The sequence below is a fragment of the Podarcis filfolensis genome, assembly GCF_964270895.1.
Source record: "Podarcis filfolensis genome assembly, chromosome: 7".
NCBI classification, from domain to species: Eukaryota; Metazoa; Chordata; class Lepidosauria; order Squamata; family Lacertidae; genus Podarcis; species Podarcis filfolensis.
This window is the reverse complement of record NC_139603.1, coordinates 77,023,789-77,039,081: the sequence shown is the minus strand read 5'-3', so window position 1 is coordinate 77,039,081 and position 15,293 is coordinate 77,023,789. Positions and strand designations below refer to the sequence as shown.

The following is a 15,293-nucleotide window of genomic DNA, read 5'->3' as shown; positions in this document are numbered from 1 at the left end:
ATCCCTCTTGCTGTTCTGGCTTCTGAGATTCAGAATATTTTTTTTCTTGTTTTCCTCCTCCAAAAACTAGGTGTGTCTTATGGTCTGGTGCGTCTTATAGAGCGAAAAATACGGTACATTTCAGTAATTCTTGCGTGTCAGCCAGGCGCAAAAATAAATTAAAATAAAATAAAAAGCGGCACCCAGGCTTTTTGAGGTGCTCGCAAACGGAGAATCTTTAGGCACAAAACGCGCCTGGCGCCCTGCTAATTTCAAACCATGATTATTACGCATGCCTATGGCATCGCCATGATCTGCCTGACACAGCCCTGCTCACTTCAAGAGGCTTCTTTGAACTCTTGAACAAAAATTCACTCCCCTTTTCCTTTAACTTGGGCAGGGGGAAGTGAGTAGTTACTTCCTGGATGGAGAAACCTGGATGGCTTCTCCACCAAATAATAATAATATATATTTTTTATTTATTTATACCCAGCCCTCCCCAGGCTCAGGGCGGCTAACAACAGGTATAAAAACAATTGATTAAAATACAACTTAAAAACAAGATTAAAATACAACATTAAAATGCAGCCTCATTTCAGTAGAAACTCAAATCAAAAACTTTTTGGGGATGAAAATGTCAAATCTTCACCAAGGCCAACTATCCAGACTGGTCCTACATGGGCCAGAAAAAAGCCAGGGAAGTCCCCAAATAGGAGTTCCATCACAGAAGGAGAAAGGAAAGAGGGGGAGGGGATCAAGTTGATTCCAGGCCAAAGGCCAGGCAGAACAACTCTGTCTTACAGGCCCTGCAGAAAGAAATCAGATCCTGCAGGGCCCTGGTCTCATGAGGCAGAGAGTTCCACCAGGCTGGAGCCAGTGTTGAAAAGGCCCTGGCTCTGGTTGAGGCTAATCTGACTTCCTTAGGGCCTGGGACCTCTAGGGTGTTGCTATTTGTGGACCTTAAGGTCCTCCGTGGGGCATACCAGGAGAGGCGGTCCCGTAGGTACGAGAAATCTGAGGCTATTTCTTTTTCACCACGCCAAAGCAAGTCAAACGCAGTCAGACTTTAGCCCAAACACCAGTTTATTGGCCTTGCAAGCAAGTCTACAAGAGTGGCCAGTGACCATTGTAAAGGTAAAGGGACCCCTGACCATTAGGTCCAGTCATGGTCGACTCTGGGGTTGCGGCACTCATCTCGCTTTATTGGCCGAGGGAGCTGGCGAACAGCTTCCGGGTCATGTGGCCAGCATGACTAAGCCGCTTCTGGTGAACCAGAGCAGCGCACGGAAATGCCGTTTCCCTTCCCACTGGAGCGGTACCTATTTATCTACTTGCACTCTGAGGTGCTTTTGAACTGCTAGGTGGGCAGGAGCAGGGACCAAGCAGCGGGAGCTCACCCCGTCACAGGGATTCGAACTGCCGACCTTCTGATCGGCAAGTCCTAGGCTCTGTGGTTTAAGCCACAGCGCCTGCCCATATATACCAAGGCTATTCAAGTGCAACTTAATAGGTGAAACAACCAAACTTCTGTAGAGCTTCCCTGTCTTGTCACCTGGAGAGAACTTCTGCTTGCCACAGATTACCATGTAAGTGGCTATTTAAGTCTGCATTAAATGCTGAACAACAATTTCTCCAGCACTCCCTAGGCTGCAGCTAAGTGGCAGAAGATAGAAGTTTCCAGATTCAGTTCCTGGCACCTTCAATTAAAGTGATAGTGGGTAACAGGTGGTAGAGAAGACCCTCCCTCTGAGACATAGAAGAGCCACTGTCAATCAGAGCAGACTGGACTGGACTAGAGAGGCCAATGGACAGACTCAGGACGTGTTCACAGAATGCCATCATATCTCTCTTTTCCCTACTGGCTGCAGATGACCTAAATTGCATTTCGCCTTGGCTGTCTGCTGTTAATTGATTTCTTGGAGCTTTGTGGTTTTTGCAGGAAGGGCTCCTGAAAAGCGAGGGCTGGGTAAAATAACTTGGGACAAAGGAAAGAGGCTAACCGATTGCTAACTAGGCATGAATAAAGAAGCAGTAAACCTATCTAGGCCAGAGCTCTGTTTACAAAGTATCACACAGTAAAAGGATACTGTAGACCTTGATAAAACGCACACACTGTGACAATGCCTGCAGCCTAATGAGAGCTTCATCTGCTTAAGAAATGTGCAACAGACTTGACTTGGAAGGAAGTCCAGTCAATCTCAAAAGTTATTTGCTTCCAATTAAGTAACCTTTTCTCTGTTACTTGAGAGGAAGCCCCAGTGAACTCAGTAAAACTTTCAGGCTTAGGACTGGTCTGTAGAGGCATTAGCCCTGCATTTTGAAACCACAGAATATTTAGGCTAAACACAGTTTAGTGTGTTGTTCCCACTCTAAACTGTGGTTGGTTTTAACTACAATTGGTTAAAATAAACCAGGTTCAGAAACCAGTTTGAAGCTGCCCCATTTCCATTGACTTCAGTTAAAATTATCCATAATTTGTCAGGTTCGGATGATCAAAAACAGAAACAAATGCTTTTGAGCATCTCCTCTCAGCCACACTATAGGAAGGTGTGGATTGCATGAGTCTAAGGCTCCCCTACACTAACTGTCATCACAGTAAACTATGGTTTAGCATAACACCCAAGTCAAGCTAACTGTTTAGCTGAATAACAGCCAATCTTCTAAAAGATTGGGATAAAACTGGTCCCCAATGGTATTACTTAAGACTGAAGGTCAGGAATGCATATTTGAATGTTTCCCCATGTTACAAAGACAGCCTACTAGGACAGCCCAATTTTATACTTCCAGTTATAAACAAAAGCAAGAGTTTTATAAGTTACATTATAGCTGTTCTCAAAAACAAGCCAACAGGAATAACAATTATGACCCCAGTTACAACATAAATTTATTTCTTAAACATATAATATTCCAGTCTTTTGCACTGGGGGAAAATGAATTCAGAGCAAACAGTAATTGAAGCCTGTAACTGGAAACATTCCAAAAAAGGGGAGACTAAATTGGTTAGAAAAGTATCATGTCACATAAGAAAGTTTTGAGCCTAACTTCTGCAATATTGGTTTTCTACATGTCGTGTTTCATATAAATATGTATGTATAACAGACAGAGCTGATTTTTGTCAACTCGCTCTGTCTTGTGAGGTGAGACCCTGTTTATCCTTACTAATTTCCACTTTTCCAACACCTCCTGCCATTTCACATCTCTGCATAAAATCACCACCCAGAATGGCACAAAATATTCCGACTGGACCAAATGTCAGGGAGCAACTAGGGAAAGCGCTAATTAAATCACCTCAATCCTTGAAAACAGGTGGGAAAGGTGCAAACCTTCATGGCCTATATATCACCAATTCTAGGCAGTGTTAATTTCTATGTCAACAAAGACGCAGTTATATATTGATAGCTCAGAAGCTGGGGCAGAATCAGAGAGACAACTCTGGAACAGTATACAAAAAACTGCTTTACAAAGTTAGGCAAATCACTGATTGCAGGTTCCCTCCGCCCTCAAACATTTATAAGTTTCTTTGTTTTTGTTTTTAAACCTTCTTGGTATATGGAATCATCTCCACAGGGAACTCTGTTTTTCCTGGATTATGGGACCCAAGTCAGACACACAACAAATTGCCTGGTATGGAGAGCCCTTGTTTAGGGTTCCAGCAACCCAGCTAAGACACTCTGTTCCAAGAGTAGCCAATGTGGTTGCCTCCAGATGTTTTGGTCTATAACCTCCATCAGATGGAAGCTGCAGTCCACATCTGGAGTGTTTTCCAGCTCTATTCCACCTCCCTCCTGGTTTTCTGGGGTTGCCCCCCCACAACTCTCCATAGCACTGTCTATGCTATAAGAGGCCACAAGACTTTTCCCGTGACCTATAGCTTTATTTGAAAGCTGCCTTGAGTTTGATTGTGATCACAGAAAGGCAGGGCATAAACGTTGAAACATATCCATTTACAGAAATAATATTTGGTCAAACTTATTCATGTTGTTTCCTCATTTCATCCCTTTAGCTTGGGGTACAGAATCTGTTGCCTTCTAGATGTTCTGGGGAGCTCCTACTTCAATCAGGTCCAACCAGCATGGCCAATAGTCAGGGATGATGGGAGTTGTAGTCCATCAATATATGGAAGGCCACAGATTCACCACCCCTACTTTAGCTACATACAATGACACGGAGAAAGAACAAGGGGAAGCAAAGTGTGAAGCCACTTGCTATTATATACGGATGCTTCTTCACTTATTTCTACAGTGGTACCTTGGTTCTCAAAGTTAATCCGTTCCAGAAGTCCGTTCCAAAACCAAAGCGTTCCAAAACCAAGGCACCCTTTCCCATGAAAAGTAATGCAAAATGGATTAATCTGTTTCAGACTTTCAAAAACAACCCCTAAAACAGCCATTTAACATGAATTTTACTACCTAACGAGACCATCGATCCACAAAATGAAAGTGATAAACAATGTACTGCAGTCACATAATCAATCCATCAGCAGCTGAACTGGGATGCACACAGTCACAAAAACAAAAAGAGCCACAAAAACAAAAACGCAAAATAAATAGCAAAAACAGACAGACCTCAGCGTACCACTCAAAACGGAAGTGTGGCACTCAAAACGAAGCATGTTTGGCTTCCGAAAAAAGTTCGCAAACTGAAACACTTACTTCCGGGTTTGCAGTGTTTGGGTTCTAAGTTGTTTGAGTACCAAGGCGTTTGAGAAACAAGGTACCACTGTAATCCCCCCCCCAGCGTTTGATGTGAGTAAATGCTTCTTGAAGCACTTCAGGCAAAGTTCACTTTTTAATTTTTTAAAGAATTGCTTGGAACAGTAAAAGCGTATTGTAATCCCTGATTTTACACAGCTGTTGGCAGAAATTAAAATGGGGGAGGGAATGGTTTCTTCTCTACTTTTATACAGAATGACAGAAAAGTTGAGTACTATGTTGGAAAGCTATTTCTGGTCAGGAAATGGAAAATTCCAGAATATGATAGCAATTTCCAGAATGACTGAAAAAACCTCAATTCTATTAAATATAAGCTATAATTGCCGAACCCTCTTAGACATGTTCCAGTCCTGCTGGAACCAGAGGGGTTTAAGACAACCCAAAGTGGGTGGTGTCCTCTTCTTTTATGGCTATGGGCTTTTTAAAGGGTCAAGAAAACCCTCTAGCTTCTGACACCTCACTCTCGCATCAGCTATGGCTTCCATGCTTCATAAATCTCAGTTCCTCTGTTCCCATTTTTTAAAATTATTGTTGTTGTTCTTATTGCCAGAGCAACAATGAATTTAAGCACACTGTATTAAAAATAGCTCAGTAATAGAAAACTTGGAACTTAGGACTATATAGAAGCATTTGAAGCTGTGCTACACGGACAACAACCAGACAATGATGCTGATGATCAGATTTCCTGTATCTTTGCTTTTCTCTATAGCCCAGCTGTCTTGTTTGTGTATGTGGGGTGGTCCCACTTGGGACCACAACTTATTTTGCTGTCCTTTCCTTTCAGCCATTTCCCCCCTAGAAAATTGCTCCCTCTCCTTTCTATTTTATCCTGTTAAAGGTAAAGGGACCCCTGACCATTAGGTCCAGTCGCGGACGACTCTGGGGTTGCGGTGCTCATCTCACTTTATTGGCCGAGGGAGCCGGCGTACAGCTTCTGGGTCATGTGGCCAGCATGACTAAGCTGCTTCTGGCGAACCAGAGCAGCGCACGGAAATGCTGTTTACCTTCCCGCCAGAGTGGTACCTATTTATCTACTTGCACTTGATGTGCTTTCGAACTGCTAGGTTGGCAGGAGCAGGGACCAAACAATGGGAGCTCACCCCATCGTGGGGATTCGAACCGCCGACCTTCCGATCGGCAAGTCCTAGGCTCTGTGGTTTAACCCACAGAACCATCCACATCCCATTTTGTCCTGTTAGGGAACGATTATAGGTACCCACAAGCTTCTCTTAATGGAAAAAATGACAACTTTGGAGCGTGTAGTGAGAAACCGCAAGCGTAGGATTAACTACTCCAGTGCTGATGTGATTCCGGGACCTCTACTGACCACCCCTTGGCATTTAAAGAAACTAAGCATGGATCCCCACTGTCTTGTGAACCACTGGTCCTCTCGCTCAGCTCTGTCAACTTCGACAAGCAATGCACCTCCATAGACTCAGGCGGAGATGGTTCTCAGCTCTCTACTTGAGATTCCCTTTCACACAAGATGACAGAAACTGAAATTGGGGCGTGCAAAGCATATGCCCTGCTTGGGACCCAATGCATACCTGCCCACAAAATCTCTACAGTGGTACCTTGGTTCTCAAATTTAATCTGTTCCGGAAGTCCGTTCCAAAACCAAGGCACGCTTTCCCATAGAAAGTACCATAATGCAAAATGGATTAATCCATTCCAGACTTTTCCAAACAACCCCCAAAACAGCAATTTAACATGGATTTTCTTATCTAATGAGACCATTGATCCAAATGAAAGCAATAAGCAATGTACTGCAGCCACACAATCAATCAGTAGCTGAACTGGGTTCCACACAGTCACACACACACACACACACACACACACACACACACACACACACAGAGCCCCAGAAATGCAAAATAAATAGCAAAAACAGACAGACCTCAGCATAACACTCAAAACGGAAGTGTGGCACTCAAATCGGAAGCGTAACCCTCAAAACGGAGCATGTTCAACTTCCGAAAAAAGTTCACAAACTGTAACACTTACTTCTGGGTTTGCAGTGTTAGGGCTCCAAGTTGTTTGAGAACCAAGGTGTTTGAGAACCAAGGTACCACTGTACTACAGATCTGTACAACTCGTGCTCCATCAAGGCGTAAAAATCACAAGAGCAGCTGTGATGGATCAAACCCATCTGGATCAAAGCCCATCTTGTCCAGCACTCTAGGGTCACAGTGGCCAACCAAATGACCACAAGAAGCCCTCAGGCATGACCCTGAACACAGCAGCACTGACTCTACCTGCAGCTGGCATTTACAGGCTTTCTGCCTCTGACCATGAAGGTAGAAGACTGTGTTTAGTAGACATAAATGGGACAGTGCTAAAGCTCCTAGGTTTGTTGCCTGTTAGGAATGACAGAAGTGTGTTGGGCTCTAAATCAATCACCTGCTATGTATGGCTGGCATACAGCACAGTGGGTCAATAGCCACAGAGTCCTGCTTTACTGAGGCTTTGGCCCTAGACACCTAAGTTAGCGTCTGAATAAACATGCCCAGGATTGAGCTGTGAATACCAAACCTAGCAAAGTTCCCAATTCCGCTTTCTGGATGTAAGAAAAGACCTGCTGGATCAGGCCAAAGGTCCAGCATCTTGATCTCACCTTCCCCAACAAGAAGCCCGTGGTAAATTTGCAAGCAGGACCCGGGTGCAGTTTTCAACTGGGCAAAGTGGATTTGATAGCTGCAATCTGTACAGAGCTGTTCACGTAGAAAAGACAAGTCCTGTGCAACTCAAAAGCTAGCTTGATTGCATTTAATCCAAATGCTCCCCCTCATTTTCCCCATCACACATTTTTACTCCCCTTTTTTTGTTGTGGGGCTGGAAACTGCCCCCGTCTAGCTACAAGGGTTAATTAGCATAGCAAAACTGGGGTGACTGATTGTATTAGCACCAATTACCACTACTGTGCATGGTCACAGAGTTCATTTTACACAAATTTAAGCTTTAACTGAATCATCACAGACCATATTTTTTTGCAGGTCACTCATCACTATTTAGTGGTGCTGTGGGTTAAACCACAGAGCCTAGGACTTGTGGATCAGAAGATCGGTGGTTCGAATCCCCACGACGGGGTGAGCTCCCATTGCTCGGTCCATGCTCCTGCCAACCTGGCAGTTCGAAAGCACATCAAAGTGCAAGTAGATAAATAGGTACCACTGGAGTGGGAAGGTAAACGGTGTTTCCATGCGCTGTATGCCGGCTCCCTTGGCCAATAAAGTGAGATGAGCGCTGCAACCCCAGAGTCCGCCACGACTGGACCTCATGGTCAGGGGTCCCTTTACCTTACCATCACTATTTGACTCCACTGTTTACACCCCCCCTTTATGCCCATGAATATATCAATCAACTGAGGACGACACATTATACATTTGGAGTCTAGGCCATGAAAGCTATTCGACAGTGGAACCGTCTCCCTCGAAAGGCTGTCGACTCTCCTAACTTGGAGGTTCTTAAGCAGAGGCTGGATGGCCATCTGCCATGGATGCTTTATTTGAGATTCCCACATTGCAGGGGGCTGGACTAGATGACCCTTGGGGTCCCTTCCAACTCTACAGTTCTATGATTCTATGAGAGCACATGCCGTAATAACTGTAGATTCCTTTAGGGTGCAAAAAGATTATTTGCTGTTGCTGCAATAGGCTCACACCTGCTCTGAAAGCTGCCTGCTTCTTATTGCTCTTAACTGACAAGTGCATTAGGATCAGCACAATTTAGGGTTCAAAACCTTTAGCTGCCAAAAGTACAACGTGCCCTTTCAAAGGAAAGACAAGACGACCAACTAATGTGCCCAGCTTGGCACTGAATTCCTCCAGCAGGCAAACAAAAGGCCATCGGGGAAACAAGTCTAGGGCTCTGAACCGTCTCACATGTCTTTGTTTTTTTTTAAAAAAATAATTTTTATTAACTGGCCAATCACATCAAATTAAATCACATCACATAAATTCCAAATTACAAAGCCAAATTTTTAAATTTTGTTGGGGGAACCCATACTTCAAGATCCAAAGGGGGATTCAGATCATCTTCTTATTACTGCGTTAATGTCCAAATCAGTCCCAATCAGTCCAAACAAAATTCATAATTCTATCCAGTCCATAAATTTGGCATTTGTCGCTCTTAAGTCCCACCGAGAAGTTGATCCACGATATGTAAACAACTCTATTTCTCTCTTTCTCCTCCCAGACCCAAGAGCTCCAACAATGCCTCCCAAAATGGCGACGGCATTTTTAACTGCGTCATTCCAAAACTCTTAGCTTTCCAGCTTCATCTTGAAACATTGCTTTGGTTCGAAAGTTTATCTCCACACAGCCTTAAATCCACAGCTTAAGTCCTTAGTTTCTGACTCATTAGGGGAGGGGATTCTTGTTAAATCACATAAGAAAAAGGAAGGCAGGTTTTTTCCCCCCCTCCCCCCTCAGTCATACCATATCTTGACGTATCTTCTCATATTTTATTCTTGTCTTGTTATCAGAGATCTCTTCTGTCAGCAGTCTTTACTCCCCTTTTTCCTTGAAGCATGTGCAATTTATCTCGTCCAAATTGTTTCTTTTGAAGATTCTTGCAAACTAGAGGCGCGGATCAGGGACGGCGTCCAGGAGTGCCGGAGTCCCACAGGAGGGCTTTGTGCCTAGTGCCCCCACCCCCACAAATTCGGGGGTGGTATAGGGCACAGCAGGCAAGGGCCATCCCCCCCACAATCCTGGGGGGGGGGTTAAGGAGGCTAATTACCCCCATCATAGCCTCCAAATTACCTCGTGTGGGTCGGAGAGATGTTATTGTCAGCCATCTTCCGATGCGCCACCTAGTGGCCCCCCGAACCGTCTCACATGGCTTTGAAGTCAATCAACCAGGTGGAACTTCTCAGCAAATAAAAACTTCACTTCCTCAAAAACCAAGCCTCTCCCACAGCGCTTTATCTCAGGGGTTGGGGCAGCCTTTGTTGTCTTTTCTCTCTCGCTCTCCCCAGTGAGACAGGAAAGGAGCAAGTCCAATTCAAATGCTATGAAAATAAAAACTGATGGGGGGAGGGGAAGGGTTTTTTTTGGTGGGGGAAAAGGATAGACCTGGAAGTCTCTCCAAAGGAAATGTGGAATGATGACCAGAACACCTTAACATTTCCCAGGATTGTGGAGATCTTTGGAACAGGATCAAATCAGAAGTAAAACCAGCAAGGGTTAGGAGTGACCTTTTTCCCCCATTTCGGGTTTTCTTTCGGTTTTTCAACAGGGCGTTGGAATACACCAGGCATTTGGCAAGATTTATATTTTTCATTTCTTAGCAAAAAAAAAAAAAAAAAAAAAGAGGAGATGCGCCAAGAAGATGATCGCCCCTCCCCACCCGCTATCAGAAGATGGGGTAGTGGTGGGAAAATTTGGGGGTGGGGAGGAGAGTTAGCCCGATGCGTTATGCTATGCAAGCGTGGCTTCTACCGAGCCATTATTTCCTATTAATAGGGGAAAAAATACAACGTCTCCTGTCAATTTACAGATTTTTTCCGGGGTTGCAGCGGGGAGAGAGAAAGAGACTGCAGCCCAAACGCGTCATGGTGCCTGCATGAAAGACAAATCTGGTGTGTGCGTGGAATTGCAGCCCAAATCTGTGCTTGTTCGGAGCCTGGAGGGGCTACCTCTCCCCATTCCCACCCCCTCCCCACCTTAAAACTCTGACCCCGTCTTCCAGGAGGCGCGCGGGGAACACGAGGGCAAAGGCGTCCGGCCCCCACCCGCTCCACCAACGTCGCAGTTATGGGGGAAAGGAGGGGGCGGGGGTGTCCCTCATTCTCCAAGCCTGGATTTCCAAGATCGCCTTCCTCGCCTCTACGTAACGCCTTCTCGAAAGCGGACGCCATATTTTGTGTGGCTGATGTCGACATAGGGAAACGTAGACATATTTTTAATGTATTTTTTTTAAAGAAAAAAACCCTTCGCCTTCTCTCCTTTTTAGCTCCTACCCCCCCCCCCGCCCGGCATGCAGCCCCCTCCTCCCTTAAAACAACAACAACAACAACTTGAGATCGGCTTGAAGAGAGGGCGAAGGGCCTCCTTTCCAATATTCGTGTATGTTTTCCTTTTAATCCGATCTTTTGCCACCTTCCTCGCAATCTTTCCTCTCTTCAACGCCCCTCCCTCCCTCCCCTCCCCACCCGCTCTCAAGTCCTCTTAACAAAACGGGAGCTTTTTTTTTCCTCCCCCGGAGGAAGAAGCAAAAGTTAGGTCCGAGTGGCTTGCCCGATCGGTAGGGTTCACAAGGCAAAAGCAAAGAGCATCTTAAGTCCATGTGGCAAAAAGATTTAGCAGCGGGGTTGTTGGTGTTTTTTTTTTTTTTTGCAAAAAACCGCACTTCCTTGTTCCTTCTTAAAAACAAACAAACCAAAAGCCTAATAATAATAATAGGGGCGGAGGAAGGGAGGGCGGACGTTGTTTTCTTTTGCTTTCTTCCTTCCCCTTCCTTACCTGCGATCAAAGCTTTGGAACGCCGAGACACGAACTTTCCCCGGGAATGGAACTCTCGGTGCGCGTTCTAGAACGCGGGGGAGACAGTCCGGGACTCTCGGTTTTAACACTCGGCCCACCGCGCACCCCCCCACCCCACCCCCGCCGCGAAAAAAAAAGCAACCACCACCACACTCACGCACACACACAAACACTCACGCACACACCAAAAAAACCCCCACAACCCAGTAGCAATTTGGGGGAAAAAAATAAATTAAATTAAAAAAAAAAAACCCTCTCCGATCGGCGGTGGTGATCTACGCCAAAACCCACATGATCTCTTACGTCAGCTTGCGTATTTGCATACGATACAACCCGCTGCCCTTCTAGCAGGGTCCCTCGATTTTGGACAAAGTTTTCATTCTCTTTCTTGTTTTTTTCCCCCAACGTGAAAAACCTGCAGCTACTTTCTCTACCCGCCTTCCAAAGGTCCTGCCTCGCTTTAAAAGCATGCCTTCACCTTCTGTTAATTAATCAAATCATATCTTCATTCTGTTCACATGCGGGATGTTTTTGGTTTTTTTTGTCTCCGCGTTCTTTGTTACGTGCATTTTGCTCTTAACTTTAATACAGTGTAAAGAGGGGAAAAAGACGTTTAAATTTGCTGGCGGGGGAGGGGCGGTCGGAAGAGAAGGTTGCTCACGCGCGATGCTTGCGGAGCAACCCCACTCGAGCTCCGTGGGACTCCACGTGCATGCTGAACTCGGGAGAAAGTCCTCACTTCGTTCCATGGGTCTTGCTCCCTCGTAAGCGAGCGTGGGACTGGAGCCTTCGGACCTGGATCTTGTGCACGTTTGCAGAAAGGAACCAGACTGCTTATGTAGAAATATGTGGAACACACTTGTTCGCTTAAATGACCTCAATGTAGCTGTGCGCTTTTATCGCCTCCGAGAAGTCCCTCCGGCCTCCCCTGCTGTTATTCCCAAAATACAGCAACCGCGCAAGTTGTCATAATGGACCCGGACCACTTTCTCATCCGCGCCCCCTAACTTCTCATTGCAACGCCGGCGCAAAATGTTTCTGAATTACGCACGCGCGCACAGGTCCCCAAATCCGGACGCTGGGTCCCTAGAGAAATCACGCAGAGGGTGCAAAACTTCCTAAGGAAGAGACCATTGCTCCTTTTCCACACACCTCACCCCCCCAAATAAAAACCATTCGGAGCCTTCGATCCTATAATCAGAAGTCCGGGGCATTCAGGGGCACAGCCCAGAAGTTTAGCTGAAATCAACAGAATTTGGGGCTGGCTATACGGTCGGATATCTTGCTAATCGCTACCCCTCGCGCCGGTTATGCTGTCGGATATTCCTTTTAAATGGGGGGGGGGGGAGAGGAGGAGCCTTTCTTACGCCCTGGAAGACTCCGAAACAGCTGCACCCTGTCCTATAATGTGAACCCAGTTAAATTTAAGCCCTGGTCATTATGATTAAGACCCTCTGACCTGTGATTAATGGACAAATTAACGCGCGCGCCCCACCGCACCAAAAAATTAAATAAATCAAAAATCAAAATCCCTTTGCAAAGGCTCTGGTGGGTGAGATGTAGATTATTTTTGGGGGGGGGGATGCACTGAGATGGCAAAATCTGAGAGTCCAAGAAAAGCGTAAAAGCTGCTTGCGCGCACAGCCTCAGGCCGTGTAACGGGGCGGCGCGTAATTGTGTGCGCCGTCACTTGTTCCCTCCCCTCTGATCTAATTTTAATTGTTAAAAAAAAAAATATTCCAAGTCATTGGAAGAAATAGGCAGAGAGTAAGCCCCAGCCCCAACCCAGTTGCTGTTCCACGTTCATTGTTTCATGAACTTCAAATGGAAATGTGCGTGAGGGTGCGGAGAGAGGGAGACAGGCAGGTGACCGTGTGTCGAGACGCGCCTAGGCGCACCTGACTGGCGTCCCCCGTCTATCTTCTGCAAAAGGGGGAAGTTCGAAGCGCGGCTGGGGATTTCGACAAACTCTTGATCGCGGCCACGCGGGAGCTGCGAGAAGAAGCCGTCCGGAATCTGATGGTTGCGGAAAGAGCAAACGCTGGGCTGAGCCTTTCTGCCGCGTTGCTCCTTTAGGTGGTGGTTTGTTAGCTTTCCTTTACCTCCCTTTCATTTGTTTGGAAGGAAAGAATGGGGAAAAGCTCCCGACTGCCTCGGGGAAAGGAGGAAATCGCTCCGGAGGAAAGTCAAATCCATGGAGTGACTTTTAACAATCGCCGGCTGCTCATGTCTTGAAGTGCAGCAGAAGTAGATTGACAGATCCGCCTGATTTACATCCCTGTAGAACAGCGGCCATTTTATATTAATAGAGTAATATACTTTATGTGATGCCAGACCATTTATCCATCAGGGGCGGTTGTTGTTCTCCTCCTCCTCTCCTTGTGTCTCCACTCCCACCCACCCCAAAAACCACCCAGGCTCCTATAACAGCTGCCTAAGAAGCCAGCTGGTGTAGTTTATCCCAGAATAGAAAGTGATGGGAGACACTTCTTCACCTGTTGCATTTCTGCCTGTCCTGCACAGCTTTTACACTGTTCTATGCATTACCTTGTTTGCTGGGGGACACTCCATCCCACCTGCACTTTGGCATGGGAATCTGTCTCCTTTAAAAGTGCAAGGATATTAACAGCTGAGATCACAGAAGTGTAGAGTTAGAAGGGACACAGAGCATCATCTAGTCCATGGGTAGGCAAACTAAGGCCTGGGGGCCGCGGAAGGTCCGGGAATCAGCGTGTTTTTACATGAGTAGAATGTGTCCTTTTACAGTGGTAGCTCGGATTAAGAACTTAATTTGTTCCGGAGGTCCGTTCTTAACCTGAGGTACCACTTTAGCTAATGGGGCCTCCCATTGCCATGCGATTTCTGTTCTCACCCTGAAGCAAAGTTCTTAACCTGAGGTACTATTTCTGGGTTAGCAGAGTCTGTATCTTGAAGCGTCTGTAACTCGAGGTACCACTGTATTTAAAATGCATCTCTGGGTTATTTGTGGGGCATAGGAATTCGTTCATTTTTTTTTTTTCAAAATATAGTCTGGCCCCCCCACAAGGTCTGAGGGACAGTGGACCGGCCCCCTGCTGAAAAAGTTTGCTGACCCCTGAATTCTACTCCAACCCCCTGCAATGCAGGAATATGGAACTGTCCCATATGGGATGAAACCATTGACCTTGGTGCTATCAGCACCTTGCTCTAACCGAGTAAACTAGACCATTCTCATAATATTTTCTCACGATTTTGGAAAGGTTTTTTTTTTTTTAATGTAGAACTCATTTACTGCCTTGCTTGTCCTAGAGAGCAAGGTTCAGTCTACTAGACAAGCAGTTGGGTTTTTACTGGTAACAAGTAGTGTTTTAAGTTCCTTGGCTGGCTGGCTTTTTGGAGATTCTCTCTCTAGAGAATCTGAAAAACGGCCTACCTATCAGAGTTGTTGTGAGGGTGTGTTAAATATTTTACAGATTTAAAAAGTGAGTAGGTTGCAACAGGTCTATTGTTGTTGTTTAGTTGTTTAGTCGTGTCTGACTCTTCGTGACCCCATGGACCAGAGCACGCCAGGCACTCCTGTCTTCCACTGCCTTCTGCAGTTTGGTCAGACTCATGTTTGTAGCTTCGAGAATACTGTCCATCCATCTCGTCCTCTGTCGTCCCCTTCTCCTTGTGCCCTCCATCTTTCCCATCATCAGGGTCTTTCCCAGGGAGTCTTCTCTTCTCTTCTCATGAGGTGGCCAAAGTATTGGAGCCCCAGCTTCAGGATCCGTCCTTCCAGTGAACACTCAGGGCTGATTTCCTTCAGAATGGATAGATTTGATCTTCTTGCAGTCCATGGGACTCTCAAGAGTCTCCTCCAGCACCATAATTCAAAAGCACCAATTCTTCGGCGATCAGTCTTCTTTATGGTCCAGCTCTCACTTCCATACATCACTACTGGACTCCATGGACAAAGGCAACAGGCATATAACAGGTCTATTACTGATCTGCATAAAATGTTACCTTTGCGTGCATATGCTGAGGTTTGTGCTGCAAAATGCCCACCTTTTTAATTGGCGATGAATGAACTTGGCGATTATTGTGCTTGGCTCTCATTCTCCCTTCCTCAATAATGCCTTAATTATATTTCAACTGT

At 45.8% G+C, this 15,293-nt stretch overlaps 1 protein-coding gene across 4 annotated transcripts in view; it reads right to left on the bottom strand.

Annotated features, from left to right (window-relative positions):
- ZHX2 (zinc fingers and homeoboxes 2) overlaps positions 1–11,787 on the bottom strand; it is a 50,722-nt gene extending 38,935 nt beyond the window's left edge. The window contains exons 1-2 of one of the 4 annotated variants that reach the window (XM_083621977.1): positions 11,156–11,472; positions 5,984–6,165 (exon numbers count right to left, since the gene is read on the bottom strand). The gene's annotated coding sequence lies outside the window, so the exon portion shown is untranslated. Of the gene's footprint in view, positions 1–5,983; positions 6,166–11,155 lie in introns of all 4 variants that reach the window. The other 3 variants (XR_014549939.1, XM_083621976.1, XM_083621978.1) reach the window with 3 other exon arrangements.
- Between the last annotated feature and the right edge of the window lie 3,506 nt (positions 11,788–15,293).